This window comes from Acipenser ruthenus, chromosome 7 (genome assembly GCF_902713425.1).
Source record: "Acipenser ruthenus chromosome 7, fAciRut3.2 maternal haplotype, whole genome shotgun sequence".
NCBI classification, from domain to species: domain Eukaryota; kingdom Metazoa; phylum Chordata; class Actinopteri; order Acipenseriformes; family Acipenseridae; genus Acipenser; species Acipenser ruthenus.
The window spans coordinates 67,441,382-67,468,747 of NC_081195.1; the positions used below are offsets into that span (position 1 = coordinate 67,441,382).

Sequence of the window (27,366 nt, forward strand, 5' to 3'; positions counted from 1 at the left end):
ATCAGGTTCTTGTTTGACACTACATGAAATAATTTTAACCTGTAATGTTTTGCTTTTTTAACATTTTTTTTTACTGTACCTCATAAAAATTGTTGAAAAGAAATTGACTAATCAGTTGACAAAGACCTACCTCCAGTCATTTAAAAAAAAAAGATTTGTATTGTAACTTTCAGCATTTTCTTTTTTTCCTGACGATGTTATCAAAACATTATTAGGATTGCAACTGATCCCTCATCAAACTGTTTTTGTAACAGAAATATGTCTGAAACAAGTACATTTCAAATCAAGTGAGAAAAAAAATAAAAATAAAACCTTCAAAGAAAACTTGAAGCTTTGTAGGTATGACAGCCCGAGCTCAGCTTTTGTATAATGCAATAATGAACATGTTTTAAATGAGTAGACACATGCCAGATATACTTGATCAGTGATCTCATGCACACAAATGTGATTTTGTAATATGGTTCAACCAGATGTATTTTTAAAATGCTTATTCCACTTTCTGCTCGTCAATGTGGCAACTTGCAGTTATTTTTTAACATTGTATTTTTTTTTTTACTAGGCCAGGGGTAGTATCTCAGGAGGGCTTGTTCACACAGTAGGACTTCAGCGCTTAGCCACCATACCACCATAGCCTTGCAATGCCTGGCTTCTTTAAGAGGTATTTATTGAGTACCTCTTTACACATTACTGACTTATACAAACCATTGAGGTAATGATGCTCCTGTCACAGAGCTCCAAGGCATTTGCATTTTATTTCATAAATATACTTGAGTTCAACAAAAGCCTTTTTACCTTTTTTTTTCTTTACCTCATTGTTGAATGAATGCAAATCTGTGGCAGCCACTGTTGATATTGTATATAATATATTTACACACTATGGCTGCTTTATTAGGAACTGTACCTAGTTTTGGGGTTTGGCTATTGTTTGTTACAGCCTTGACACAACTTGAAATCGACTCCACAAGGTGCTGGAAGGTGTCTTGAGGGATGTTGATCCATTCAGTCAATAATAATATCAATAAAAGCATCATGTTGTTCATCCCAGACATGCCTAATTGGGTTGAGAGCCGAGGCCCGTCGTGCCCATGGAATATGCTTGACGTCTCTGTCATGCTTCTCAAACCATTCGCTGGAAGATGCTTGATGTCTCTGTCATGCTTCTCAAACCATTCGCTGGAAGATGCTTGATGTCTCTGTCATGCTTCTCAAACCATTCGCTGGAAGATGCTTGACGTCTCTGTCATGCTTCTCAAACCATTCGCTGGAAGATGCTTGACGTCTCTGTCATGCTTCTCAAACCATTCGCTGGAAGATGCTTGACGTCTCTGTCATGCTTCTCAAACCATTCGCTGGAAGATGCTTGATGTCTCTGTCATGCTTCTCAAACCATTCGCTGGAAGATGCTTGACGTCTCTGTCATGCTTCTCAAACCATTCGCTGGAAGATGCTTGACGTCTCTGTCATGCTTCTCAAACCATTCGCTGGAAGATGCTTGACGTCTCTGTCATGCTTCTCAAACCATTCGCTGGAAGATGCTTGACGTCTCTGTCATGCTTCTCAAACCATTCGCTGGAAGATGCTTGACGTCTCTGTCATGCTTCTCAAACCATTCGCTGGAAGATGCTTGACGTCTCTGTCATGCTTCTCAAACCATTCGCTGGAAGATGCTTGACGTCTCTGTCATGCTTCTCAAACCATTCGCTGGAAGATGCTTGACGTCTCTGTCATGCTTCTCAAACCATTCGCTGGAAGATGCTTGACGTCTCTGTCATGCTTCTCAAACCATTCGCTGGAAGATGCTTGACGTCTCTGTCATGCTTCTCAAACCATTCGCTGGAAGATGCTTGACGTCTCTGTCATGCTTCTCAAACCATTCGCTGGAAGATGCTTGACGTCTCTGTCATGCTTCTCAAACCATTCGCTGGAAGATGCTTGACGTCTCTGTCATGCTTCTCAAACCATTCGCTGGAAGATGCTTGACGTCTCTGTCATGCTTCTCAAACCATTCGCTGGAAGATGCTTGACGTCTCTGTCATGCTTCTCAAACCATTCGCTGGAAGATGCTTGACGTCTCTGTCTTGCTTCTCAAACCATTCGCTGGAAGATGCTTGAGGTCTCTGTCTTGCTTCTCAAACCATTCGCTGGAAGATGCTTGATGTCTCTGTCATGCTTCTCAAACCATTCGCTGGAAGATGCTTGACGTCTCTGTCATGCTTCTCAAACCATTCGCTGGAAGATGCTTGACGTCTCTGTCATGCTTCTCAAACCATTCGCTGGAAGATGCTTGACGTCTCTGTCATGCTTCTCAAACCATTCGCTGGAAGATGCTTGACGTCTCTGTCATGCTTCTCAAACCATTCGCTGGAAGATGCTTGATGTCTCTGTCATGCTTCTCAAACCATTCGCTGGAAGATGCTTGATGTCTCTGTCATGCTTCTCAAACCATTCGCTGGAAGATGCTTGACGTCTCTGTCATGCTTCTCAAACCATTCGCTGGAAGATGCTTGACGTCTCTGTCATGCTTCTCAAACCATTCGCTGGAAGATGCTTGACGTCTCTTTCATGCTTCTCAAACCATTCGCTGGAAGATGCTTGACGTCTCTGTCATGCTTCTCAAACCATTCGCTGGAAGATGCTTGATGTCTCTGTCATGCTTCTCAAACCATTCGCTGGAAGATGCTTGACGTCTCTGTCATGCTTCTCAAACCATTCGCTGGAAGGTGCTTGATGTCTCTGTCATGCTTCTCAAACCATTCGCTGGAAGATGCTTGATGTCTCTGTCATGCTTCTCAAACCATTCGCTGGAAGATGCTTGACGTCTCTGTCATGCTTCTCAAACCATTCGCTGGAAGGTGCTTGACGTCTCTGTCATGCTTCTCAAACCATTCGCTGGAAGATGCTTGACGTCTCTGTCATGCTTCTCAAACCATTCGCTGGAAGGTGCTTGATGTCTCTGTCATGCTTCTCAAACCATTCGCTGGAAGATGCTTGACGTCTCTGTCATGCTTCTCAAACCATTCGCTGGAAGATGCTTGATGTCTCTGTCATGCTTCTCAAACCATTCGCTGGAAGATGCTTGACGTCTCTGTCATGCTTCTCAAACCATTCGCTGGAAGGTGCTTGATGTCTCTGTCATGCTTCTCAAACCATTCGCTGGAAGATGCTTGACGTCTCTGTCATGCTTCTCAAACCATTCGCTGGAAGGTGCTTGATGTCTCTGTCATGCTTCTCAAACCATTCGCTGGAAGATGCTTGACGTCTCTGTCATGCTTCTCAAACCATTCGCTGGAAGGTGCTTGACGTCTCTGTCATGCTTCTCAAAACATATTCAAACTATCCTGGCTCAGTGAGTGGGTGCATTATTGTCTTGAAAGTAGCCATCACCATCAGGGTCCAAGTGCAGCATTGTTGGACAAGATCCGCAACAATGCTTAATTAAACTACAGCATCTGTTTGGGCTTCCCAGAGTAATCAGGGGACCAGGGTATACCAGGTGGCCATGTCCCACACCAGGGCAATGCCAAATCAGTCGCGTAGATCCATCCTAATAGAGTGGCCATGCAGTGGGTAGAGATATTGAGGCTTTTAGCTCTGGGAGACTTACAGACGCTAATGAAGTTGATCTTGTATTTACTATACATGTTGTAGTACAATCAAAATACACATTACTACCTCCAAGGGCCTTCTATTACCTCAGTTTCAATCTGAATATCTGCTTAAATGCACGTGGCCAGAGGAACAGCAAGAACATCATAAAATTTTTATATATATAGTTTATTTTTGTGGGGGATAAATTTTATAAGACTGTTCTTTGCTGCCTCTTTTGCCACTGCTAGATAAGACTGGACATTTATCCTTTATTTTATTTTTATTTTTTATTCTACATTTTATGCAATACAGTAGTTGCATTAGCAGGGGGAAAGTATGAAATGCTTAACTGCAGTTTGTTTGCCTTTTCCCTATACTATTTGAGTCTTCTAGCTGGCTTTTCTGTTCACATAGAGTTGCTGTCTTTGATTATACTTTGAATTGCTTTGCTTGTTAAAACATTTGTTTAATGGATTATCACAACCTTGTTCAGAACATTAAACTGTATAACCTCTGTGAGTGTCTTGGTGTGTCATTCCTAGACTCTGTCACTCACAGTCACTCAGTAAAAGATGCATGTGTGAAGATGCAGTGACAGGCGTTTTGATTGTCTTCGAAGGGAAAAGACTTCTATTAGAAACGTTTGTCATTGAAGTTAAGTTAATTTATTATTTTTTTTTCTCTTTTTATAAATTTAGTCGTTGCCAATTATTTTTTTATTATTTTTCTCCCAATTTGGAATGGCCACTTATTTTTTAGGCTCAGCTCACCGCTACCACCCCTGTGCTGACTCAGGAGGGCGAAGACGAACACACACTGTCCTCCGAAGCGTGTGCCGTCAGCCGACCGCTTTTTTTCACACTGCGGACTCACCATGCAGCCACCCAAGAGCTGCAGCGTCGGAGCACAACGCAGCTCTCAGGCAGCTTACAGGCAGCTTACAGGCAGTTTACAGGCAAGCCCGCAGGCGCCCGGCCAGACTACAGGGGTCGCTGTTGCGCGGTGAGCCGAGGACACCCTGGCCGACCTAACCCTCTCTTCCCGCCCCATGGGAGCTCCCGTCCACGGTCAGCTGTGGAATATCCTGGACTCGAACCGGCGACGTCCAGGCTATAGAGCGCATCCTGCACTCCACGCGGAGCGCCTTTACCGGATGCGCCTTTACCGGATGCGCCACTCGGGAGCCCTTTATTTTTATTATTTCTAGGTTCAGCACTATTGAGTGTTTAATAGTTATGGACAATTTTTACAAAATAAGAATACATGAAGTTCAGTCACCACTCACCAGTGCAGCGCCCGATACCAGTCTGAGAAGGGCATTCCTGGCAGCAGGCAGTGAATCATCTCCACAAAGCATGCAAGCCTTCTGCTTTACCAAAAGGTCAATGATTGAATATTAAATGCAACTTTTGCATGAAGAGAACAGTTTCACTTACAGATCAGACGGCTCCTACGTCTATAATATAATCAGCCACACAAAAGCGTATTTCTTTTTTGTGCACATGTACTGTACCTCCAGCGGAGTCCATTGAAATGAACAGACAGTTGATTGAGACCGTGCCACCCTGAATGTATGATTTCATTGTATGTGTAATAGCTTTCATTACAAGGACCACCTTGTTTCATGCATCCTATTTTCAAAGACACATCATTTGTTATGCATAGACACGCAGCTTATCTAACACAGAACAAACCTCTGTGCTGTTTACATACACACAATCCTGGGGGCATCCTGTGGTTGTCATTGGGGGTTTTTCTTTCATGTATATATTTTCCTGGGTGTTTTATACAGTAGGGTTTTGTTTTAGTCTTAACTGTTTTCATGCCTGCTGTTTTTTCCACATTTGTCTTTTGTCTAATGTGTTGTCGCTTTATTTTTTACATTTTGATCTCAGCAGATCTTTTTATTATATTTATTTATTGGAGATCGTCATAATTTTAAAACAAAATAGCAAATATCACACCATAAAGACTTACAATTACATTGAAACATTGCACGCATCTTTTCATAATAACTCAGTTTCTGCTCATCATCATATATTTAAGAACAAGAACATTTACAGTGGGTTGATGTCTTTCGAATATAAGAAAAGTTATGAATGATAGGAGGCCACCTCTGGTCCTGTTCTGCTTGAAGTAATCAGGAAACTCATGTGATAGATTATTTATAAAAGCTTAGACGAGACAACATTACTACATTCCACATATTTTCACACTGCATTCTTTGCGATTGGCCTCGCCTTTCATTATACCTGGGGTAAGATAGCAGTGCTCCCTGTGTATCCCTTTGTATCCCTGGTCATGTTACTCATTCTGTTAGAATGTTTTTACAATTCATAGAGGAAGGTGCTGTGGAAATCAAAGGCAGGGTTTACAACACATTACATCACCTTCTTTCTGGACAGCAAGCTCAATGTAAACACAATATTGTGTATGTCTGGAACAGTTTGTAAATATGACCAAATGTAAGGACACTACTGTAAGTTGCAAAACAGATTTTAAAAACCTGATATAGATCACTAAATACCGGGCAGCAAATGTGTGTGTGTTCTTAAAAGGGGGCAGAAGTTGCAACCAAATATGAACATTACACTGTCATCCATCAAACAAAAACATTTATTATGACTCTTCTGAAAATGATGCTGGTATATCATAAAGTTTACATAATCATGTTTCCACTGTGTTGCATATTCTGGTTGGTGATGCACAGTGTGTTCCAGTGCTGTCGTGTTTGTTTATAGCAGCACTCATGTTTCTGCTGTGTTGCATATTCTGGTTGGTGATGCACAGTGTGTTCCAGTGCTGTCGTGTTTGTTTATAGCAGCACTCATGTTTCTGCTGTGTTGCATATTCTGGTTGGTGATGCACAGTGTGTTCCAGTGCTGTCGTGTTTGTTTATAGCAGCACTCATGTTTCCGCTGTGTTGCATATTCTGGTTGGTGATGCACAGTGTGTTCCAGTGCTGTCGTGTTTGTTTATAGCAGCACTCATGTTTCTGCTGTGTTGCATATTCTGGTTGGTGATGCACAGTGTGTTCCAGTGCTGTCGTGTTTGTTTATAGCAGCACTCATGTTTCTGCTGTGTTGCATATTCTGGTTGGTGATGCACAGTGTGTTCCAGTGCTGTCGTGTTTGTTTATAGCAGCACTCATTCTTCTAGGTTTACTGCACCACTTGATAACTTCCTCAATAAAAGAACCAGCTTCCTTGAGGAGGCGTTTCCATGTTCGCTTTCACAAGCCGCATCATTTTAAAAATGGAACACGTGGTCCTTTTATTAGCCCCCTGACGCAGGTTCATACCCCCTTCGAGTGCAGTACTGCAGCACAGGCTGCACCAGCTGAACCATGCTGTCCTGCACAGTGCAATCACAAGCCTGGGAGGTAGAGGATTTAAGAGTATATGAATCATTCCATGCCAAGTGGAACCGCCTCAGCCTACAGCAGCTTACTGGAAACCCGACAGTATTAACATTCAACTCAGCATCTTCACAATACTTTTCTCTACCAATTACTATCTGTAGCAAGGAGTCTCCTTTTTTCATATATACATTACTTTTCTCCCTAGAAAGTGTAAGCAGTAATTAGGAATGAACTGCGACTTGAGAAAAACGTTGGGTTGTCTGTCTAGGGTTTCTAGTGCAGAGCTGGCATAGAGGAGCTTGACTTATCCAGCCGATGTAGAGTTATGCAGTTTGGTGCTGGCACAGAACAAGCCACGGGGAACACAGCGATGCAACAAAACAGCTGTATTCAGAACTAAACAGACATGTTCACCTGCGTAATCCCCAGTGAAAACAAATCCTTCAGGAATCATACATTGAGAGAGGAGGCAACCTATACGTAATGAAACCTGGTTTATTGTGTAGCAGCAGTACAACTGGCCGGCAGTCTCAGTCCTCAACAGAACACCCATGAAATGACCTTGATATAAAATATATATGTTCTTTGGCTGCTTTTTGATGTACAGGGTCCCACTCACAGAGCATTACCTTTTAAAAATATTTTTTTTCAGTTTGCTGGCATCTTTAACAGCCCATTTCCATATAACCACGCCCATTTAATATGTGGCCCCTCCCATTCCCAGGTCCTGCACACCCCTCAATCTCCATTGTTCATTGTTGTTTTCGTCACACTAGATTTGGTAGCAGGTCCCAACATTATGTGCTGAGGCTGTTTCTCAGCGAGAGCGGCCCATGAAATGTGTGTGCATCAGTATTGAGCAGTTCCTGTAACAACAACAAAATTGAAGAAAATTAAAACATGTTTAGTCAATTTAAAGCTTTTTTCAGAGTCATTCATACAACCCTTCTTGCTGTCTGGCTTTGGTTTTCATATCTGCATTTGTTCTTATTTTAAACGCTGAGTTACACAGCAGCACAGAGCACCTCAAATGTTGAAACTGTCACACTGACCATAGTGCTGTAATACTGCAGGAGTTACAATATCGGAAATGAGCGTATTATAAAGAACAATAGACAGTTCTTCAGTGTCTAGAGATTGGAAGAGTTTAAAAGCTGTGAGTGTCCGTCAAACAGGCCTTCAAAAGCTTATGGATTTTTTAAACATAGAACTGTGTATTATTCAAGAAATTCCATGTAATCAAAACTTGAATATTATGCTCACCACCACAACAACAAGGCCTTGTTTTCATTAAGATTCCCAGGGCAAGAAACAACAAGTTACGAGATACAAATAACATGCAACTTATAGACAGACATAAATTCCAAAGAAGTCAAATCACAATCACTGTAATCTTTTGCTCAGAAGCGGCAGGCAGACGTCGGTTCTGTTTGGTTTGCATAGCTTTCGCGTACCTTGGATGGCACAGAATTATTATTATTTTTTTGTTAGCATGTACTGTATGCTTATATAGGAGCTGCAAAAAAAATGCAGTAATCCAGGATTAACCAAGATGAGTGGATGTTCCCAAAATACTTTTTTTTAGCCTGCTCTTGCCCTGGTTCGTTCAGTTTGAACAATCAATGACCCAACTTCTTACACAGTCAAAGTTCTGCAGTGGGTCATTTTGGAAGTATTTGAAGGATAAAAAAGGGTTACCATGGTATATTTGCAAATTTTTCAGCCATGATTCTCCACACTTAATCAATAATATCAACGACATATTGTCTTTCACGATCTTGGGCCGTTTCTTAGATCTTGGTTCACACAGCAAGTTTGAACGCCATTCACTTCATAGAACACTGATCCTGCAATCAGCAACACTGTGGTGGAAAAGCTCTAACCTTTAACTCCTGCTCCTCATCCATGCTATCTTCTGCGTCCCAATAAACCTCGCTGTGATCGTAGGTGTAGACAGGGACCAGCTGGTGTCGTAGTTGATCTAACCTGTCATAAACAAATACATCATCAACTAGTACTGATAAAGAAGCATTGCTCCTCTACCTACCCTTAAGTAGTAGGTGGGTGCTGATCCCCGTACTCATCTTTCAGAAGTATTTATCGGCAGGTATTCAATAAATCCATTCATTAATGTGTAGATTTCAAGAAAGCCTGTCTGTCTCTCATCTTAACAGCTGGGTACAAATCAATTATGCGCGGCTCGGCTGTGAGAAACATTCACTTCCAATCGGCTTTTTTCACTCATGGTGATATTGTTTGGCTGAATCACCGTTTTAGTTTTTTAAGTCAGGAGGAGAGTCTGATAAAGGTGCAATGCACTTGAGTACATTGGACGAATCCTCCCTGGACAGCACTGGGACAGGACAATGGAAGCCTCCCGGGCTTGATGGCATTAAACGTACATAAAAGTAAGCAAGCCATAAAATCAGAGCAAGAAAGGCAGACAGAATTCACATTCCTGCTTTTTGTACAACGTTCGCTGGAATTCGAGATTAACGAGCCACCCTGCGTGGAAAAGGTGACCCACTACAATGTAGCTGACCTTTCACCCCCTCTGAGTGTGCGGCTTAAGCTTGGCCCACATCAAAGCAATCAAAGTGCACATCATTCTGCACGCCTGCCCAAAACATCCCAGGGTGGAGCATGTATGGAGATTATAATGAGCCCCAGTTAAAGGTGGTCTTTCTATGCAGAGAAACATGAGAAATCTGGCTCCTTACCTCTGTGTCAAGAAGACAAACAGGATTCAAATAAACAGAACCAATGTCTCAAGCTGAGATATTTACAAACAATAAACCTGCAGCTTCAATTGTGTGAGCTTGGGATTGAAAGCAAGACATGTAGCATTTTTGTTTTTGGTGAATCGGTTTTGTTAATAACAGGATGCTTCACATCCTCTATGAAAAGACCAGGCACTACTGCTCCTTTGTGTAATGAACTAAGCAGTGTGTGTCCAGATCGTTGATGAGATCCTTCCTGTAAGCCTCATCCTTATGGAAGGCAACTCTGTTGGGTTGCTGTAAGGGAAGAACAATAAAACATGCCTTTTCTCTGTCCCTCTTACCCTCGTCTCTGCGCAGGGTAGATCACGTGAACGAGCCTCATTTTAAATGCGAAACTTGTTTGACACTTTCTGTTGTGTAAGTAGCATTCACAAATATTCATCTTCTCTATGATTGAGTAAACATTGAAGCTGAATCCCTGTTTTGTATCAGGAAATAAGAGATGTGCATATCCTTCCAGGCAGATATCCTGACTGTGTGCCAATCCCATGTATAGTCGTCTTTTTAGAGACGTTCAGAAAATTCAGATAGCACTTCTCCTTTATAGTGTCAATAAGGTCTTTTTTTGGATAATGGCTGCTGGCTTGAAAGTGGACATTTTTAAGTCAACTGATATAGTTTACAATATGCAAACATTTCATGCTCGTCTACGTATCTTGGCTCAATCGTTTTCTGCTTCACAGGGAAAATGGTAAGGCTTGTGAATTCTAAACGTTTCTATCAGAGTAAAATGTTGTAGGATTTTTTGATTATCCTGTCTCCCAGGCACCCTGGATTTCCCTTCAGATCCACAGAACTAATTAGATCCCTGTGAAGTATGTCAGTGCAGCATGTTTTTATAGCTCTAGATGCTCTCTGGCTGTTTCTTCTTTCCTCAGATGTCTGGAAACTGACGGGTGTAGAGAGAGCTCAAAGCTTGTTTCTTTTCTGATGTCTGGGAGCTGACGGGTGTAGAGCGATTCCAATCAGAGCTTGTTTCTTTTCTGATGCCATGGAAGCTGACGGGTGTAGAGAGATCTCAGAGCTTGTTTCCTTTCTGATGTCTGGAAGCTGACGGGTGTAGAGAGATCCCAATCAGAGGTTGTTTCTTTCCTAATGTCTGGAAGCTGACGGGTGTAGAGAGATCCCAATCAGAGCTTGTTTCCTTTATGATTTCTGGAAGCTGATGGGTGTAGAGAGATCTCAGAGCTTGTTTCTTTTCTGATGTCTGGGAGCTGACGGGTGTAGAGCGATTCCAATCAGAGCTTGTTTCTTTTCTGATGCCATGGAAGCTGACGGGTGTAGAGAGATCTCAGAGCTTGTTTCCTTTCTGATGTCTGGAAGCTGACGGGTGTAGAGAGATCCCAATCAGAGGTTGTTTCTTTCCTAATGTCTGGAAGCTGACGGGTGTAGAGAGATCCCAATCAGAGCTTGTTTCCTTTATGATTTCTGGAAGCTGATGGGTGTAGAGAGATCTCAGAGCTTGTTTCATTTCTGATGTCTGGAAGCTGACGGGTGTAGCGAGATCTCAGAGCTTGTTTCTTTCCTGATGTCTGGAAGCTGACAGGTGTAGAGAGATCTCAGAGCTTGTTTCTTTCCTCAGATGTCTGGAAGCTGATGGGTGTAGAGAGATCTCAGAGCTTGTTTCTTTCCTCAGATGTCTGGAAGCTGATGGGTGTAGAGAGATCTCAGAGCTTGTTTCATTTCTGATGTCTGGAAGCTGACGGGTGTAGAGAGATCTCAGAGCTTGTTTCTTTCCTGATGTCTGGAAGCTGACAGGTGTAGAGAGATCTCAGAGCTTGTTTCTTTCCTCAGATGTCTGGAAGCTGATGGGTGTAGAGAGATCTCAGAGCTTGTTTCTTTCCTCAGATGTCTGGAAGCTGATGGGTGTAGAGCGATCCCAGTCAGAGCTTGTTTCTTTCCTCAGATGTCTGGAAGTTGACGGGTGTAGAGAGATCTCAGAGCTTGTTTCTTTCCTGATGTCTGGAAGCTGACAGGTGTAGAGAGATCTCAGAGCTTGTTTCTTTCCTGATGTCTGGAAACTGACGGGTGTAGAGAGATCTCAGAGCTTGTTTCTTTCCTGATGTCTGGAAGCTGATGGGTGTAGAGAGATCCCAGTCAGAGCTTGTTTCTTTCCTAAGATGTCTGGAAGCTGACGGGTGTAGAGAGATCTCAGAGCTTGTTTCTTTCCTCAGATGTCTGGAAGCTGATGGGTGTAGAGCGATCCCAGTCAGAGCTTGTTTCTTTCCTAAGATGTCTGGAAGCTGACGGGTGTAGAGAGATCTCAGAGCTTGTTTCTTTCCTCAGATGTCTGGAAGCTGACGGGTGTAGAGCGATCCCAGTCAGAGCTTGTTTCTTTCCTGATGTCTGGAAGCTGATGGGTGTAGAGCGATCCCAGTCAGAGCTTGTTTCTTTCCTCAGATGTCTGAAAGCTGACGGGTGTAGAGCGATCCCAGTCAGAGCTTGTTTCTTTCCTCAGATGTCTGAAAGCTGACGGGTGTAGAGAGATCTCAGAGCTTGTTTCTTTCCTCAGATGTCTGGAAGCTGATGGGTGTAGAGCGATCCCAGTCAGAGCTTGTTTCTTTCCTCAGATGTCTGGAAGCTGACGGGTGTAGAGAGATCTCAGAGCTTGTTTCTTTCCTCAGATGTCTGGAAGCTGACGGGTGTAGAGAGATCTCAGAGCTTGTTTCTTTCCTGATGTCTGGAAGCTGACGGGTGTAGAGAGATCTCAGAGCTTGTTTCTTTCCTCAGATGTCTGGAAGCTGACGGGTGTAGAGCGATCCCAGTCAGAGCTTTTTTCTTTCCTCCACATGGCTGTTTGGATTGAGCTGTAGGCTTGTCATAGTGAGGAAGTCCAGAAGTAGCTGGTACAGTATCTTCTCACAGACTCGCTTCTCACCAGCTGGCAAGAAGGGTTATAAGTTTATACCTTACATTTGTACCTGATTTTACAGTGCTCGGCTGCAAGCATTGCCATAAGTGCGTTGTGTGATTTTGTATCAGGCCTGTGCTGGTGTCTCCGTGGTGACCCCACACCATACTGTCGTATGGAGGGAACCTCTTTCCCAGTCCGTACTATAATGTTGTGCAATGCCATCACCTGACACCTCACTTGATACCCGTTTTTGCATTATTTCAATACAAGATTTTCAGATGAAGAATGCTTAACATAACCTTCTACTATTTTTTTTCAGGAATTGAAATCAAGAATTTAGATTAACTCGAAACTTGCTTTTTCACAATCGAACCTTACTGTAACAGACTCCGGATATTGAAATTTACGGCATTTAATTGTGAATTCAAGTATTTTTTAATTTTTTTTTTAACTATTAACCAAGAGATTAACATATAGTGGGTATACATAAAAACCACACACACACACCAGGACGCTTGACAGGGGTGAAACGCACTGTCTGACATGCTTTCTCCAGAGCCTGCTGCTGCTCGTTCCATGTTTCCCACAGTGCTTTGTGTGCGCCGGTGGGAAAACACACTAGCTACCTCCAGCTGACATTCCTCTTTACTGTCTGATCCTGTGACAATACACATTCCTTCATCGGAGCGAAGAACGCTTTGCAGTGTAAAAAGCAGCTTGTACTTGTGTGTTATTTTAAAAAGGTAAACGCTTCCTCCTGTTCCAAGGACTGCCCTCACAGGCTCTGTGCAACCCTGTCTAACTGTCTGGGGATACAACAAGCCCATTTCAAACTTTCAAGGTCAGAGCAAAATCTCTAGCAGACATTTCCCTGCTCTTTTGATAACCCTCCCAATCTTCCTGTCTAGCTGGGCCATGGTAATTCATTTTTGGAACAGTGCACAAGTCTCTTTGCAGTTACTCCTCTTACCCCAGTTGTCATCCTGTTTGACTGTACTGCCCACTGTGGCTGGCGATCCTCACATGGGTCTTTCGGAAGTGGCCACATCAAAAGCCTTCTTCGTCCATAAACTCCCTGGGCTGTGTTCTATAAAGTGGCTTTATCAGCCGTTTAAGTTGTATAAAGTAGTAGTCTGTGCCTATATTTGAGTGAAGCTTGTCTATGTTATTATTATTTATTTCTTACCAGATGCCCTTATCCAGGGCGACTTACAATTGTTACAAGAGATCACATTATTTTTACATAGAATTAACCATTTATACAGTTGGGTTTTTACTGGAGCAATCTAGGTAAAGTACCTTGCTCAAGGGTACAGCAGCAGTGTCCCCCATCTGGGATTGAACCCACGACCCTCCGGTCAAAAGTCCAGAGCCCTAACCACTACTCCACACTGCTGCCCAATAAAATGGTGTTTGATTTGTTTTCAGTTTATACTAGCTATTGCATTTAGTTTGTTTGCAAGTAGTTTTTTCTTAAAACAAAAAGCTGTGAATGATATGATACAAGTGTTCTTTAAAACAGCCTTTAAGCTTGACACGATTAAATGTTATGTATAGACAGGATTTACCGAGCTGCGTCATTTGCAAAAGAATATCTGAAATGAAATATAGCTATCTGTATGTTCTGACTGTTGTGCTGGAAAATAACATTGCAGTGCCATAGAAACCAGTAAGGTTCCAGAGAAAAATCAGTAGAGTTTTCTTTTGTTCCTAAAAGGAGTATGGATGCTTGACCTTAGACCAAACCAACTCGTTTTATCAAATGTATTACTGCTAGGGGGGCTCCCGAGTGGCGCATCCAGCAAAGGCGCTCCGCGTGGAGTGCAGGATGCGCTCTAAAGCCTGGACGTCATCAGTTCAAGTCCAGACTATTCCACAGCCGACGTGGACGGGAGCTCCGATTGGCCGAGCGTCGCCCGGGGGGAGGGAGGGTTAGGTCTGCCAGGGTGTCCTCGGCTCACCGCGCACCAGCGACCCCTGTAGACTGGCCGGACGCCTGCGGGCTTGCCTGTAAGCTGCCCAAGAGCTGTGTTGTCCTCCGACGCTGTAGCTCTTGGGTGGCTGCATGGCGAGTCCGCAGTGTGAAAAAAAGCGGTCGGCTGACAGCACACACTTCGGAGGACAGCGTGTGTTCGTCTTCGCCCTCCCGAGTCAGCGCAGGGGTGGTAGCAGTGAGCTGAGCCTAAAAATAATTGGCCATTCCTAATTGGGAAAAAATAATAAGAATAATTGGCAACGACTAAATAAAAAAAAAATTTATTACTGCTGTCATGAATCTTCATATCTCAGAGGTCAGACTGATTTGTTTTGTTTAGTTTCTCGAATTCAGATGGTAGTCAGTCCCATAAACACATAATTAGAGGCGAATGCTCCACAGCGCCATTAAAAAAAACATACAAATTCTTACCTTTTTTTTCTCCTGAAATATATTGCCTGAAAAGTTAAAAAAAAAAAAAAAAAAAAAAAACATGAGAAAAAAGATAGAACATGAACCATATTTAAAAAACAAAAAACAAGTTTTTTGGTGCATTACCAGCAATCCTGTGATTCCACGATTATGCCACGGGAATTAACACATATTGTACAGTTGTTCCGTGGCTCCGAGCTGGGATGAGAGGGCTTGTCTGATTGGACATGACGGACTCTCCTCGGATTTGCCGGTGTGTCACGGCTGGGGAGGATTGCTGTAATCTCCCGTGACCTGCTTCTCCTTCACGGCTGTAAACTGCAAACCAGCAAGTTTGTACACTTGAACTGCAACCTTATTGATTTGTGCTAGTGTTAACAATAATACAAGTATTCTAATAAGAAACAAATATACTCTCCTCTTCCTCCGGAGGCTGCTACATGCTCTTTTGTGTCCCTATTGAAGCGTTCAGTGCATCTGCAATGAAACAGCGCTCAGTTAGGGTAAGGGTCTTAAACCAAGCATGTCAGTAACATGCCTCTCCAGCCCCCGCTGCAAATCCTGTACAGAGTAGCATATGCTATGAAGTTTCCTGAAAAGGGATTCCCAAGATACATGTCTATGAATGGATGTCAATGCACCTTCATATGTCCCCATAATGTGTTATTCTCAATAACGTAAGCTAAAGATATCAACCCCTCTCAGGTGAGCTCGGATATGGCATCTCCTGGCTCACAGTTCTTTACTTTAACCACATGGCCTACCCACCTTCCTTCACCTCCACCTTATCAATACTATATACACCAACACCACCTGCTGGACAGTTAAATCATAACCGTTTGCAAAAAATAATGAACATCAATAGCAAGAAGTCTGATTCGAATGGTTCATTATTATAATTACATATAGTTTATATTTCTGTCTGTATGACAGCTACTATACCTGCACATGTCTACATTGGGAAACATATTCCAATAGTGCTGTGTGCAGACGCACAGTGAATGGCAAGTCCGAAAAAAACACTTGTACAGGACTTGCACTTCAAAGAACTTCATTGCTTATTTGAAACAAATGTGTCTACATTACAAGGCACGAAAGAATCCATGCTGAAGCGTTTGTACAATGTCACAGGTGACCACCTACTTGGTAGGTTTACAATGAAGCTTAGCATCGTGCTGCAACATCTGGCAAGTGCTTGCGGATTCCAATATTGTTGTGCAAGTGAAAGCCATATCCTGCATGAAGTCTCTGTGGGGTTCAGAGCTGTCACAGCACACTACATTTGTCTTGATCTGTTCTGGGGTAACACACATTGCATTCAGTTCACACTAATAACATCCCAATCCAAGGGCTCCTAATTGAAGGTTAGCATTAACCAAACACAGATCCACTGCGAAACACATGCAACTTATTAGAGTTGAGTAAAGTGCTGGTTGGTAGTGCAAAGTACGGCCTCAGAATACAGCAGCATTGTAGTTGTGGGTAAGGCCCCGGGTTTCAGCATATCTATCACGCTCCTTGTCAGGCTCAGCACACAGCTCTGTAACACAATACCACTCATCTGTATGTGGATTTCTTTTAGCAGTTTTTACTTCATCGGGTGTTTCTAGTCATATTTTCATTTATTAGACTCCCGCGCCTTAATTCTAAACACACTTTACTGCTATTTGTTTTTTTTTACCAGGTCTTAATACCAGGTTAAAATGACATTTAAGTATGACAAAAATACTGTTTTCCTTAACTTTTCCCTTTTTTAACAGTGTACAAAGCTATGGTCAAATGTTTAGCATCACCAAGAATTTTATGATTGAGACATAATTAAACCAACAAAAAAAATGTATTTGAACATACTTGAGATATTTTATTTAACATCTTGTAATCAAAGAAACTACAAAACTATCGCAGAAGTCTAACGGAAGCCATAATAGTAATACACTATTTCATGTTAATTCTATAGGGGGATGCAAAACCTTTGATCATAGCTGTCTATATTGTCTTAATTGATAAGACTTTTGCAAACCAAGCTTTCTCACCCAGACTGACATCTTTTAAACTGTGACAGGTGCTTCCAAAAGCTGTCTGGAAGTGTTCTGTTCTACATTTCTCTCATCCGTTCCACCTGTGTTCCGCATTGGTAAGTTCCGAGTGTGGAAAGGCGGAGTGTAAGATCTCATTTGAGCTATGGCAATCCCAGTCACACTTTCATCTGAAACCTTGCCTGAAACGAGGGATGTCCATTCTTTTTTTTTCACCCCAATTTGGAATGTCCAGTTATTTTTTTCCCCTCAGCGCAGCAATTCCCCACACAGCTTCAGTGGGTGTCCTCCAATCCCACGACAAAGCCAGCTTCCCCTTCTACACCCAGGAACTCGGGCGCGAGCTACCGGCCTCTGGAGGACACAGGCCAGCCCTGCAGGTATCCGCCCGAGCTCACTAGGCACCTGGCTGAATAATGATCCTTACACTATACACATTGTACCCTATAGACACGACACATTGTACCCTATAGACACGGCACACTGTACCCTATAGACACGACACATTGTACCACCCTATAGACACGACACATTGTACCCTATACACACGACAGCTGCCTCTTCATTTCACATGTATATCTCTCACAATGGACACATTCCAGTTAGAATAGGAAACATTTAGAACGTTTAACACTTGAAAAAATGATTCAACTCCAAATGAACATCCCTGTGCCTCATACACATTGAAACAGGAATCAGATTTCCAATAAGGTCCGTTCATTAAGGATCAGCGTGCTCGGTTATCTTCTTCAGAAAAACCAAGAGAAAAGAGCAAGGTGTGCTGGCAGCAGCTCTGAGAGAGTATCACAGAAAGTGCGGCCCCCACAACATCAAACACACACACAATAGGAGTGATTAATATGTCCTGTGACTGGCAGCAGTGCAGAGGTGGGAGAGAGCTGCAGAGCTGAGTGGAGGAGTAGTAAAGGGTGTTAGCTGGGGCGTAGGAGGCAGTGAGTCTAGTTCACAATATTTACCCAGTGACAATTGCACAGCTGACTCATACTCATTCCCCAGCTCTCTGTCTGATCTCCGGAAGGTTTCCTTGTGACTAACGCTGCAGTCACCGGCTTGGAAGCCCATCGCTGTAATGCTTAACAGAGCACTGTCATGTAAAGTGCCCACCGTGGTGTTCAATCACATCCAGTTTGGTTAAGCAATGCACTGATTCATTTCGGTTTCAGTTTGCTTTCCCCCTCCCCCTGCTTCCTCTCAATAAATTACCTCATTTTAATTAAGTACAGATTGCACACTAAGTGCATCTGCGGTTTATAAGTCTGTTTTCTGTTGTTCACTTTTCAACAGTGCCTTGTCAAAACATCTAGCAGACATGTCCAGTTACCTTTCGCTCCTTTTTAAAGAACCCCAAAATGCAAAGAAAATTACACTTTCAAGCCAATCCATCTCTCCTATTTCACTTAATCTTTTTGCAAGGACTCTAGCAGTTATTGTTTGTACAAGCCATATGCAATATACATTTTATTTTATAGTATACCTTAGTTACAGAGTCTATAACATTATATTGCTGTGGCCTGTTATTATAATTAATACGTGTCTATAAATGTGAAAAACATATTTCATAACCCTTATAATAGTTTAGTGCAGAATACCCTGGTAAAATCATAGTAAAATACAAGTATAGTACAGCCAGGCATGTAAAGCATGGTTTAATTGAACAGTGAATGAATACCCCTAATCACTGGTTTATTTTCCAGCAATGCAGTGGGTATTTTCCTGCGTCTCCTTGGCTTGATTCAAATTGATTGTTTCATTCGCTGCAGCTCATCTTTGGCTCTGGCTGGCTTGGAATTCTTTCATTTAACAGGCTTGTCTTTAAAATTCTACAGTTCTAGATTGTACCAAGGGCGTATCAGGGTTCCTGGTCACTCAATACTCCTGAGCAAGACGTTTCCACTATGGAAGGTATTTAAAGGTCAGCTCACCATCGTCAACCATGAAACATTACACATTAAAATAAAACGAATACCCTTTACGAGTTTGAATGGAATCGTCACCGCTACCCTTTAATTCCAGCCTGTAATAAAACACAGCCATCTCCTTTTCCTCTCGGATACAAAACGAGGGGAGACTCATAAATAAGTTACCTTTGGAAGAATGGCATCGCTGCAGAACTGATCCAAACTTTAATAGCATACTAAAAAATGTATGAACACCTCAAAGCTGATCCGCGTTTTGTGTTCTGGACTGACCCTGCTCAGTCAAAGACAAAGGAGTTCCCATCACTGTTTAAAGCTGACAGTACAAGAAACCCAGACTAAGTGAGCGTTATTTATTAGATTGTTTAAGCCTTCATGTTTGTGTAGAAGTGTCATAGTTTGGCATCCGTCACTCCCACAGCACTGAGCTCCTTGAGCAGCACAAGCCTCTCTTCAATGACTTGGAGCTTCGATCAAAGCAGCGCTAAGTGACTGCATGAAGGACATGCAGAAGATTGGATTGATTAGAAAGATGTTAACCATTACAAATGGAACCGTGTCCTGTATCACTTTAATAGTAGAGATTAGAGAATGTCCGTTTTGATCGCGAAATTTTAGAGACCATGACCCTCCTTCATCTGGACTTTTAACCCCCAAATTATTCATCCTAGGAAATGCATTAGCGTTGGTCAACCACTGGTTGTTAAAATGACAAAAATCAAACATCTAGCTTTGGAATGAGGGGAGCTCATAATGCAGCTATGGGTAATGGCTCACCTCCTAGTGGCTGGCGAGTTAATAACACTGACGTCAGTGAAGAGACATACCTAGCTCTCGAACAGGGAGCTTGCTCTTTAGTAAGTTCATCTTTGAACAGTGCAGCCCAGCCCTCACCTCTCCATTCAGTTCAATGGGGCCGAGATGACAAGCTATTACACATTTTGCTGTGTCAAGTTCCCAAAAATGTTTTTCTTTATTGTTTTAATCAATCACATGACTTAACTCATGACACACAAGATGAACTGGTGTTTTACCACAGCCTGTCTGCTCTCTGCATTGCAGGCAGCATCGGAGTACGACACAAAGAATCATCTAGCACCCCCCAAAACAGAGAAATCAGGGAGGCGGGGAGGCGGGCTAGTAATTACATTGCACATTGGTAACCCCTGTTTATTTTAGAAATCACGCAAGTCTGTATTTAAGTTCATTAGAGACTTCTGTCTAGTATCGTATAATTGTTTTTCTCAATTGCTAAAACACAATTCCCAACACAGCTATTAAAAAAACCAAAACAACGAAACTGTGAAGCGTGAATAGATTCTCAACAATCTCTGCAGTTCTTTGAACACAAACCGATTACTAACAACCGCTGCACCACTCTAGTGGATGCGAGAAACACATCAGTTAGAAATAACACACATTTATATCCACTCTGGGGTGGTGTGTTGCCGGGGGACAGGTTAACAGTTACACTCTGGTGTACCGGATGTACTTGAAGGTTAGACATGGAGGCTGTGTGGTCCAGTGGTTAAAGAAATGGGCTTGTAACCAGGAGATCCCCGGGTCCAAATCCCACCTCAGCCACTGACTCATTGTGTGACCCTGAGCAAGTCACTTAACCTTCTTGTGTTCCATCTTTCAGGTGAGATGTAGTTGTAAGTGACTCTGCAGCTGATGCATAGTTCACACAACCTAGTCTTTGTAAGTCACCTTGGATAAAGGCATCTGCTAAATAAACTAATAATAATAATAGACATGATTCTGAGAGCTCTATTGAGCCCACAGGGTGGCTTTAACGTTGCCAGTCGTCGTAGAGTTGTATAACATCATTACTGAAGACATTTCATACCATCTTCGAGAAGCTTTTATTTTTGAAGGCAGCTCTGTTATGTTCATAAAGTGGAAAGGGTTAACACTGAGGGTTTTATTTATTTGCAATATTTCAGAAGAATCTTTCAAATCTGCTGCCGGTCTCTGTCTTACACCCTCCTCCTCAAAGTCCATGTTTATGCTGTTAAATGGAACATATAATATTTTATAAGTACACAGAGGTCAGTGGGGGATTATAATGTTGTTTTTGTTTGAGAAATTAGTACTTTGTGTAGATTACTCATACACATTTTGGCTCCTCTGAGTGTTTACAGCATTTTTTTTTTTACTTCTGGTGTTTTAACAGCTGCTGGATTTTTTTTTCAAACGTTTGATGCCTCTCTGTTTTTGTGAATGAATCGCGGGAATTAATCATGAATCACAAGGTATTTAAAACAGTTCAACATAGTTTCATGCTTAGTTGACTGAGCTGTTGGGTACATTACTGAGACGACAATGTGTTGCACTATTACTACTAATAACAATAATAACAGTATTTCAAGGGATTATTTGGGTGTAAAAGGTACACTTCGACTGTATAAAATAAATAATAAGGGGTTGTCATTATTCAATAAGGAGCAAAGCTTGAGAAGGAATCCCATCTGTCTTGCCAGTTTTGGTGTATAGCGATGGCCAAAAGTTTTGTATCACCCTATTGAATTCACAAATTTTGCTTCATAAAGTCGAATGAAACCTGCTGAATAATGTTACGTTAACATACTGAATTGCATATCGCTTTGTAGTTTTCTATATGCTTAACAAAAAAATAGAAAAATATGACATTTCAAAAGCTAACATTAAATACTGTACAACTACTATGGCTTCCAGTAGATTTTTGCGATATAATTTTGTAGTTTCTTTGATTACATGATGTTAATAAATTATGTTCAATCCTAGTTCTTGGTGATGCAAAACTTTTGTCCAGAGCTGCATTGTGTTGCAACACATGGTGGCAGAATTAAAAATAAATGTAGAAATACATGTTTGGGATTTCCCAGAAATGACTCCAGGCAGTAAATTATTTGGATGGACAGTGTAAGTGGAATATAAAGAGCAGACACTGTGCTCAAAATGAGAGTTTTATCCCCCTCCGGAATGGGTCGGCTGAACCGCCTGACAGTTAGGAATGAGGGGTGGGAATTTCCAATAACAACCTATTGACTGGAGCACTCCCCATCTGACGACTACGGTCGAATGCCAGTCCAGTAACTGTGTGGGCTCTCAACTCATCATTTCTGTTCCTTGAACAATTTCTCCTTGTATTATTTTATGGATCCACCCCCACTCTGAAAGATATAGCTCTGTGTTTCCAGGTTAAAGACTCTAAACGTTCTGCCAGTTCATTTAATATATTATTTGAAAAGTATTAAAGTTTTTATTGATTTTTTTGTCTAATGCTTCATTTATAAAGCTCATATTCGCTCCTATCTCAACCCATTAAGTACCAAATCATTTTTTTCTTTGAAAAAATCAGAACACAATCTGTTTTTATGTAATCTGATACATTACATTTGGACTTAACTTTTGCAGTTAACAGAATTAAAGCAAGTTATCATAATAACGTAACAGGTTGATGCCAGTTAGAAATGCTACAGAAGATGTAGCCTGTCTTCAAATGAGGACAACTGCACTTAATGGCTTTGCATGCAAAACCAGTCCTCTGTAACACGGGCAAGCGAGTGTGTGAGAGAGTCAGTGTTTACACTGCAGACAGATGAGTCCCATGCTCTCTTCACAGGATGTCAGATGTAAGGAAATGCAGCAGCTTTCCTGCTTCCTCCAGGCACGCTCATCCCTCTTCCAGTCCCTGTTATTAAGTCTGGGAGCAGATAGGAGAGCTGAGCAACTTCCAGCACTCATACCTGAGCTTCATTTCCCATGAACTCATTTAATACACAGAGGGACCATTTCACATTGTACCACTCTTTAACAAATGGTAACTCACATTTCTTTACAATTTTTTTACTCTTGGAACAAAAATAAAAATAAAAAAAAACTCCCCCCAAAACCCCCAGTACATTTATGCCAGATTGAACTTCTTTTTTTGACATGTTGTTGTATTATGGTGCTTATATCAAAGTAAAATGACTCATACTACATGCCAAATTCAAACCAGATGAGCTGAAAGATTAGCTAATAAAAAAAGGAAAGCTATTTTAAGGGTCAGAAAGGGTCTTATGAAAATGAAGACCCCCCCGACCCTTCTCAGATTTTCTGAAAATCTCCTCCATTTTTTATCCTTTAAAATCCCAGAATGTTTAATTATGTCTGAGCGGTGGCAGACGTCTGTTCTTATAAAAAGATCCCAGTACTTTCAATGGTGCAACAGCGCTGATTGCAGAGTTGTGTGTGCAGAGCTGAGACCCCTAAACCACAGCTCCTCTGTGCCGTGCCAACCTCAACCCTGCCCTGAAACCACACAGGAACAACCTCAACCCTGCTCTGAAACCACACAGGAACAACCTCAACTCTGCTCTGAAACCACACAGGAACAACCTCAACCCTGCTCTGAAACCACACAGGAACAACCTCAACCCTGCTCTGAAACCACACAGGAACAACCTCAACCCTGCTCTGAAACCACACAGGAACAACCTCAACCCTGCTCTGAAACCACACAGGAACAACCTCAACCCTGCTCTGAAACCACATAGGAACAACCTCAACCATGCTCTGAAACCACACAGGAACAACCTCAACCCTGCTCTGAAACCACACAGGAACAACCTCAACCCTGCTCTGAAACCACACAGGAACAACCTCAACCCTGCTCTGAAACCACACAGGAACAACCTCAACCCTGCTCTGAAACCACACAGGAACAACCTCAACCCTGCTCTGAAACCACACAGGAACAACCTCAACCCTGCTCTGAAACCACACAGGAACAACCTCAACCCTGCTCTGAAACCACACAGGAACAACCTCAACCCTGCTCTGAAACCATAGAACACAGGAACAACCTCAACCCTGCTCTGAAACCACACAGGAACAACCTCAACCCTGCTCTGAAACCACACAGGAACAACCTCAACCCTGCTCTGAAACCACAGAACACAGGAACAACCTCAACCCTGCTCTGAAACCACACAGGAACAACCTCAACCATGCTCTGAAACCACACAGGAACAACCTCAACCCTGCTCTGAAACCACACAGGAACAACCTCAACCCTGCTCTGAAACCATAGAACACAGGAACAACCTCAACCCTGCTCTGAAACCACACAGGAACAACCTCAACCATGCTCTGAAACCACACAGGAACAACCTCAATCTCTCCTCCAAACCCTCATGGTCATGCCACCCAATCACCCCACTGCGCTTCAGTTCATCATTTGCTTCACTCTAAATGATTACAACCACAGCTGCATATACTTGCACACTTTTGTTATGATTCTGCAAGGCCTTGAACTAATTTAATTAGACTTCAATAGAATTTAAAACAATTCAGGACTTAATTGATTTAAACAAAAGTAAAAATTTCTGTGATCCCACTGCATCCCACTGCATCCCTGGATGTTAAATTATCCCAGCAAGTCTTACCAAGATGCTCCTTTTAGGTAAATAATGGGTAGGATAGTGGGTCTGTTTATAAATCAGATTTTTTTTTTACTGTATTGTGTCTTGCAAAGTTAATAAGTAGATGAATTAATGACTAGATGTATTGCTGTAAAATACCAGAAGGGATTTATATTGGGTTAGAGAGCGGCGGTATTACATTGTAATTGTCTCTTTATAGTTTTCCAGGACCCCCTTACAATCAAGGCCTCAATAGGTAAATCTCCTGGTTAAATAAATAAATAAATAAGATGTATCATTTCTATCATTAAAGTATATACAAGAAAATTAAATCTGAAATGTGAATGTTAAAATTAGAAATACCCATAATTGTGGAACAAGGGACAATGATTATCCTGGAAATATAACATTTGGATTTTGTTTGTTTAAATATATAGTGAAATCCTTCCAACTAGATTCCTTATTGAATTGTGTATTTTTTCGTGCTTCAATGTTTTTTGTTTTTTTTTGTTTGTTTTTTAAATATTGAGGCTATTAAAACTATTCAGGCATTAGGCATACACTGAACCAGGAATGACTTCCTTAAGCTTACGTTTGTGTAACAAGAATATAATGCAGCCACATAAACAATGTAGGCGAAACAACCTCAAGAAGAAGCTAAGGGAATTCTATGTGGTGTCCGCTCCCAGTATCTTATTCATCGAAGATTTGCCCAGAACTGCTGTTACCGTAATTCAATGATGAATGAGCACCACAATGAGGAGAATTCTTTAATTATGCTGTGCAACTTGCATTTCAATACAGAAAGGGAGGCTGAAGATGATGGCCACCATGTGTGCTTCTCAATAGTCTTAAATACCGGTAGCTTCTATGCATGCTGCTTGGTGCTTTACTGAAAGTTAAATCATCGAAAGTGTGGGATGTAGTGCCATCTAGTGAACAAAATATGAAATTACCACCAAAATTAAAATAAGTCTTTTGTTGAATGTTTTTTTACATATATAATATGTATGTTTCTGTATATGAATATTTCACTTAAGGAAAACAAATCAGTGCAAACCAGTGTGGAACTACTTTGAAGCTTAATAGGTTAAGATAGGAAGTCTGGAGTCCTCTGAGGTTGTTGCTTTACTGGTTTGGTAACGTTACTGGTGTGCCACATCAACGATTTATTATTATTATTTGTTTATTTAGCAGACACCTTTATCCAAGGCGACTAACAGAGACTAGGGTGTGTGAACTATGCATCAGCTGCAGAGTCACTTACAACTACGTCTCACCCGAAAGACGGAGCACAAGGAGGTTCAGTTACTTGCTCAGGGTCACACACAGTTGAGCAGGGATTGAACCAGGGACCTCCTGTTTACAAGCCCTTTTCTTTAACCACTGGACCACACCGCCTCCTAGAGAGATCATTATGCCCTGCAATCACCCCATAGGAGATCTTTTTACTCCAAATTGCCATTAGCATTTGTATTTGTTCAGTAAGGAAAACAAAACACACACATAGCCAAAAAAGTTTAATTTTTTTTTTTTAAATAATAATAATAATAATAATAATAATAATAATAATAATAATAATAATAATAATAATAATAATAATAATTCAGGGGTTTGTAAGTAATTGGAAGTTTTTTTTAATAGTTTTAAGAATCTTATTTAAATTTTTACGATTTGGAGTAGAATGTAGTATTTAGCCCCATGTGTTGATCAGGTAAAGCTCTCTTCCACACAATATCATTCAGATGATTAATGTTCCTTTGCATCTCTATGCAGACCCGACACCACACAACATGGAACATGCATGCCACTAACACTCATCCCCAGCCATGAGATATCAGCGTGATTGAAAAAGGAAATCACCCCAGCCTACATCCCCCATACGCACAGGCAATCAACTCCCACATCCCCCATACACACAGACAATCAGCTCCCCACATCCCCCATACACACAGGCAATCAGCTCCCCACATCCCCCATACACACAGACAATCAGCTCCCCACATCCCCCATACACACAGGCAATCAGCTCCCCACATCCCCCATACGCACAGGCAATCAGCTCCCCACATCCCCCATACGCACAGGCAATCAGCTCCCCACATCCCCCATACGCACAGGCAATCAGCTCCCCACATCCCCCATACGCACAGGCAATCAGCTCCCCACATCCCCCATACGCACAGACAATCAGCTCCCCACATCCCCCATACGCACAGACAATCAGCTCCCCACATCCCCCATACACACAGACAATCAGCTCCCCACATCCCCCATACACACAGGCAATCAGCTCCCCACATCCCCCATACGCACAGGCAATCAGCTCCCCACATCCCCCATACGCACAGGCAATCAGCTCCCCACATCCCCCATACGCACAGGCAATCAGCTCCCCACATCCCCCATACGCACAGACAATCAGCTCCCCACATCCCCCATACACACAGAAAATCAGCTCCCCACATCCCCCATACATGAATCAGCTCCCACATCCCCCATACGCACAGGCAATCAGCTCCCCAAATCCCCCATACGTGAATCAGCTCCCCACATCCCCCATACGCACAGGCAATCAGCTCCCCACATCCCCCATACACACAGGCAATCAGCTCCACACATCCCCCGATTGTGATACATCCAATAACTTGTGCTAAAGAACGGCCTTAGCAAGTTTCATCACAATTGGATATTTCTCAAAATGTATGTCAAACATTTTTCAGAGCGACACATTTAGGTACGGACAGACATACAACCACCTTCACTATACTGTGACCAAGGGTATGTGTTTCCAGGGAGGAATGATAAAGGTGCTTCACAGCCATGTTCCAAACCCAACAATGCACAGAACCCCTGCTATGCACCGCTAGACCTCATTAACTGCCGCTGCCACTTTTCTATGAGCTGTTGTTCACTGGGCTCTCGGGTCCCTTTCAGTGCTATTTTATTATACCGCCTGCAGCCTAGGTACCGCTTCAAAGGTGAAAGCTATTTTTTGACATCACCTTTT

The 27,366-nt window shown here is 42.2% G+C and overlaps 1 protein-coding gene across 2 annotated transcripts in view; it reads left to right on the forward strand.

Moving 5' to 3' along the window:
* LOC117415193 (high mobility group protein HMGI-C) overlaps positions 1–4,102 on the forward strand; it is a 73,353-nt gene extending 69,251 nt beyond the window's left edge. For both annotated transcript variants that reach the window (XM_059027690.1, XM_034025219.3), the window contains one exon: positions 1–4,102. This exon is cut by the window's left edge and continues 1,560 nt beyond it. The gene's annotated coding sequence lies outside the window, so the exon portion shown is untranslated.
* The last annotated feature ends 23,264 nt before the right edge of the window (positions 4,103–27,366 follow it).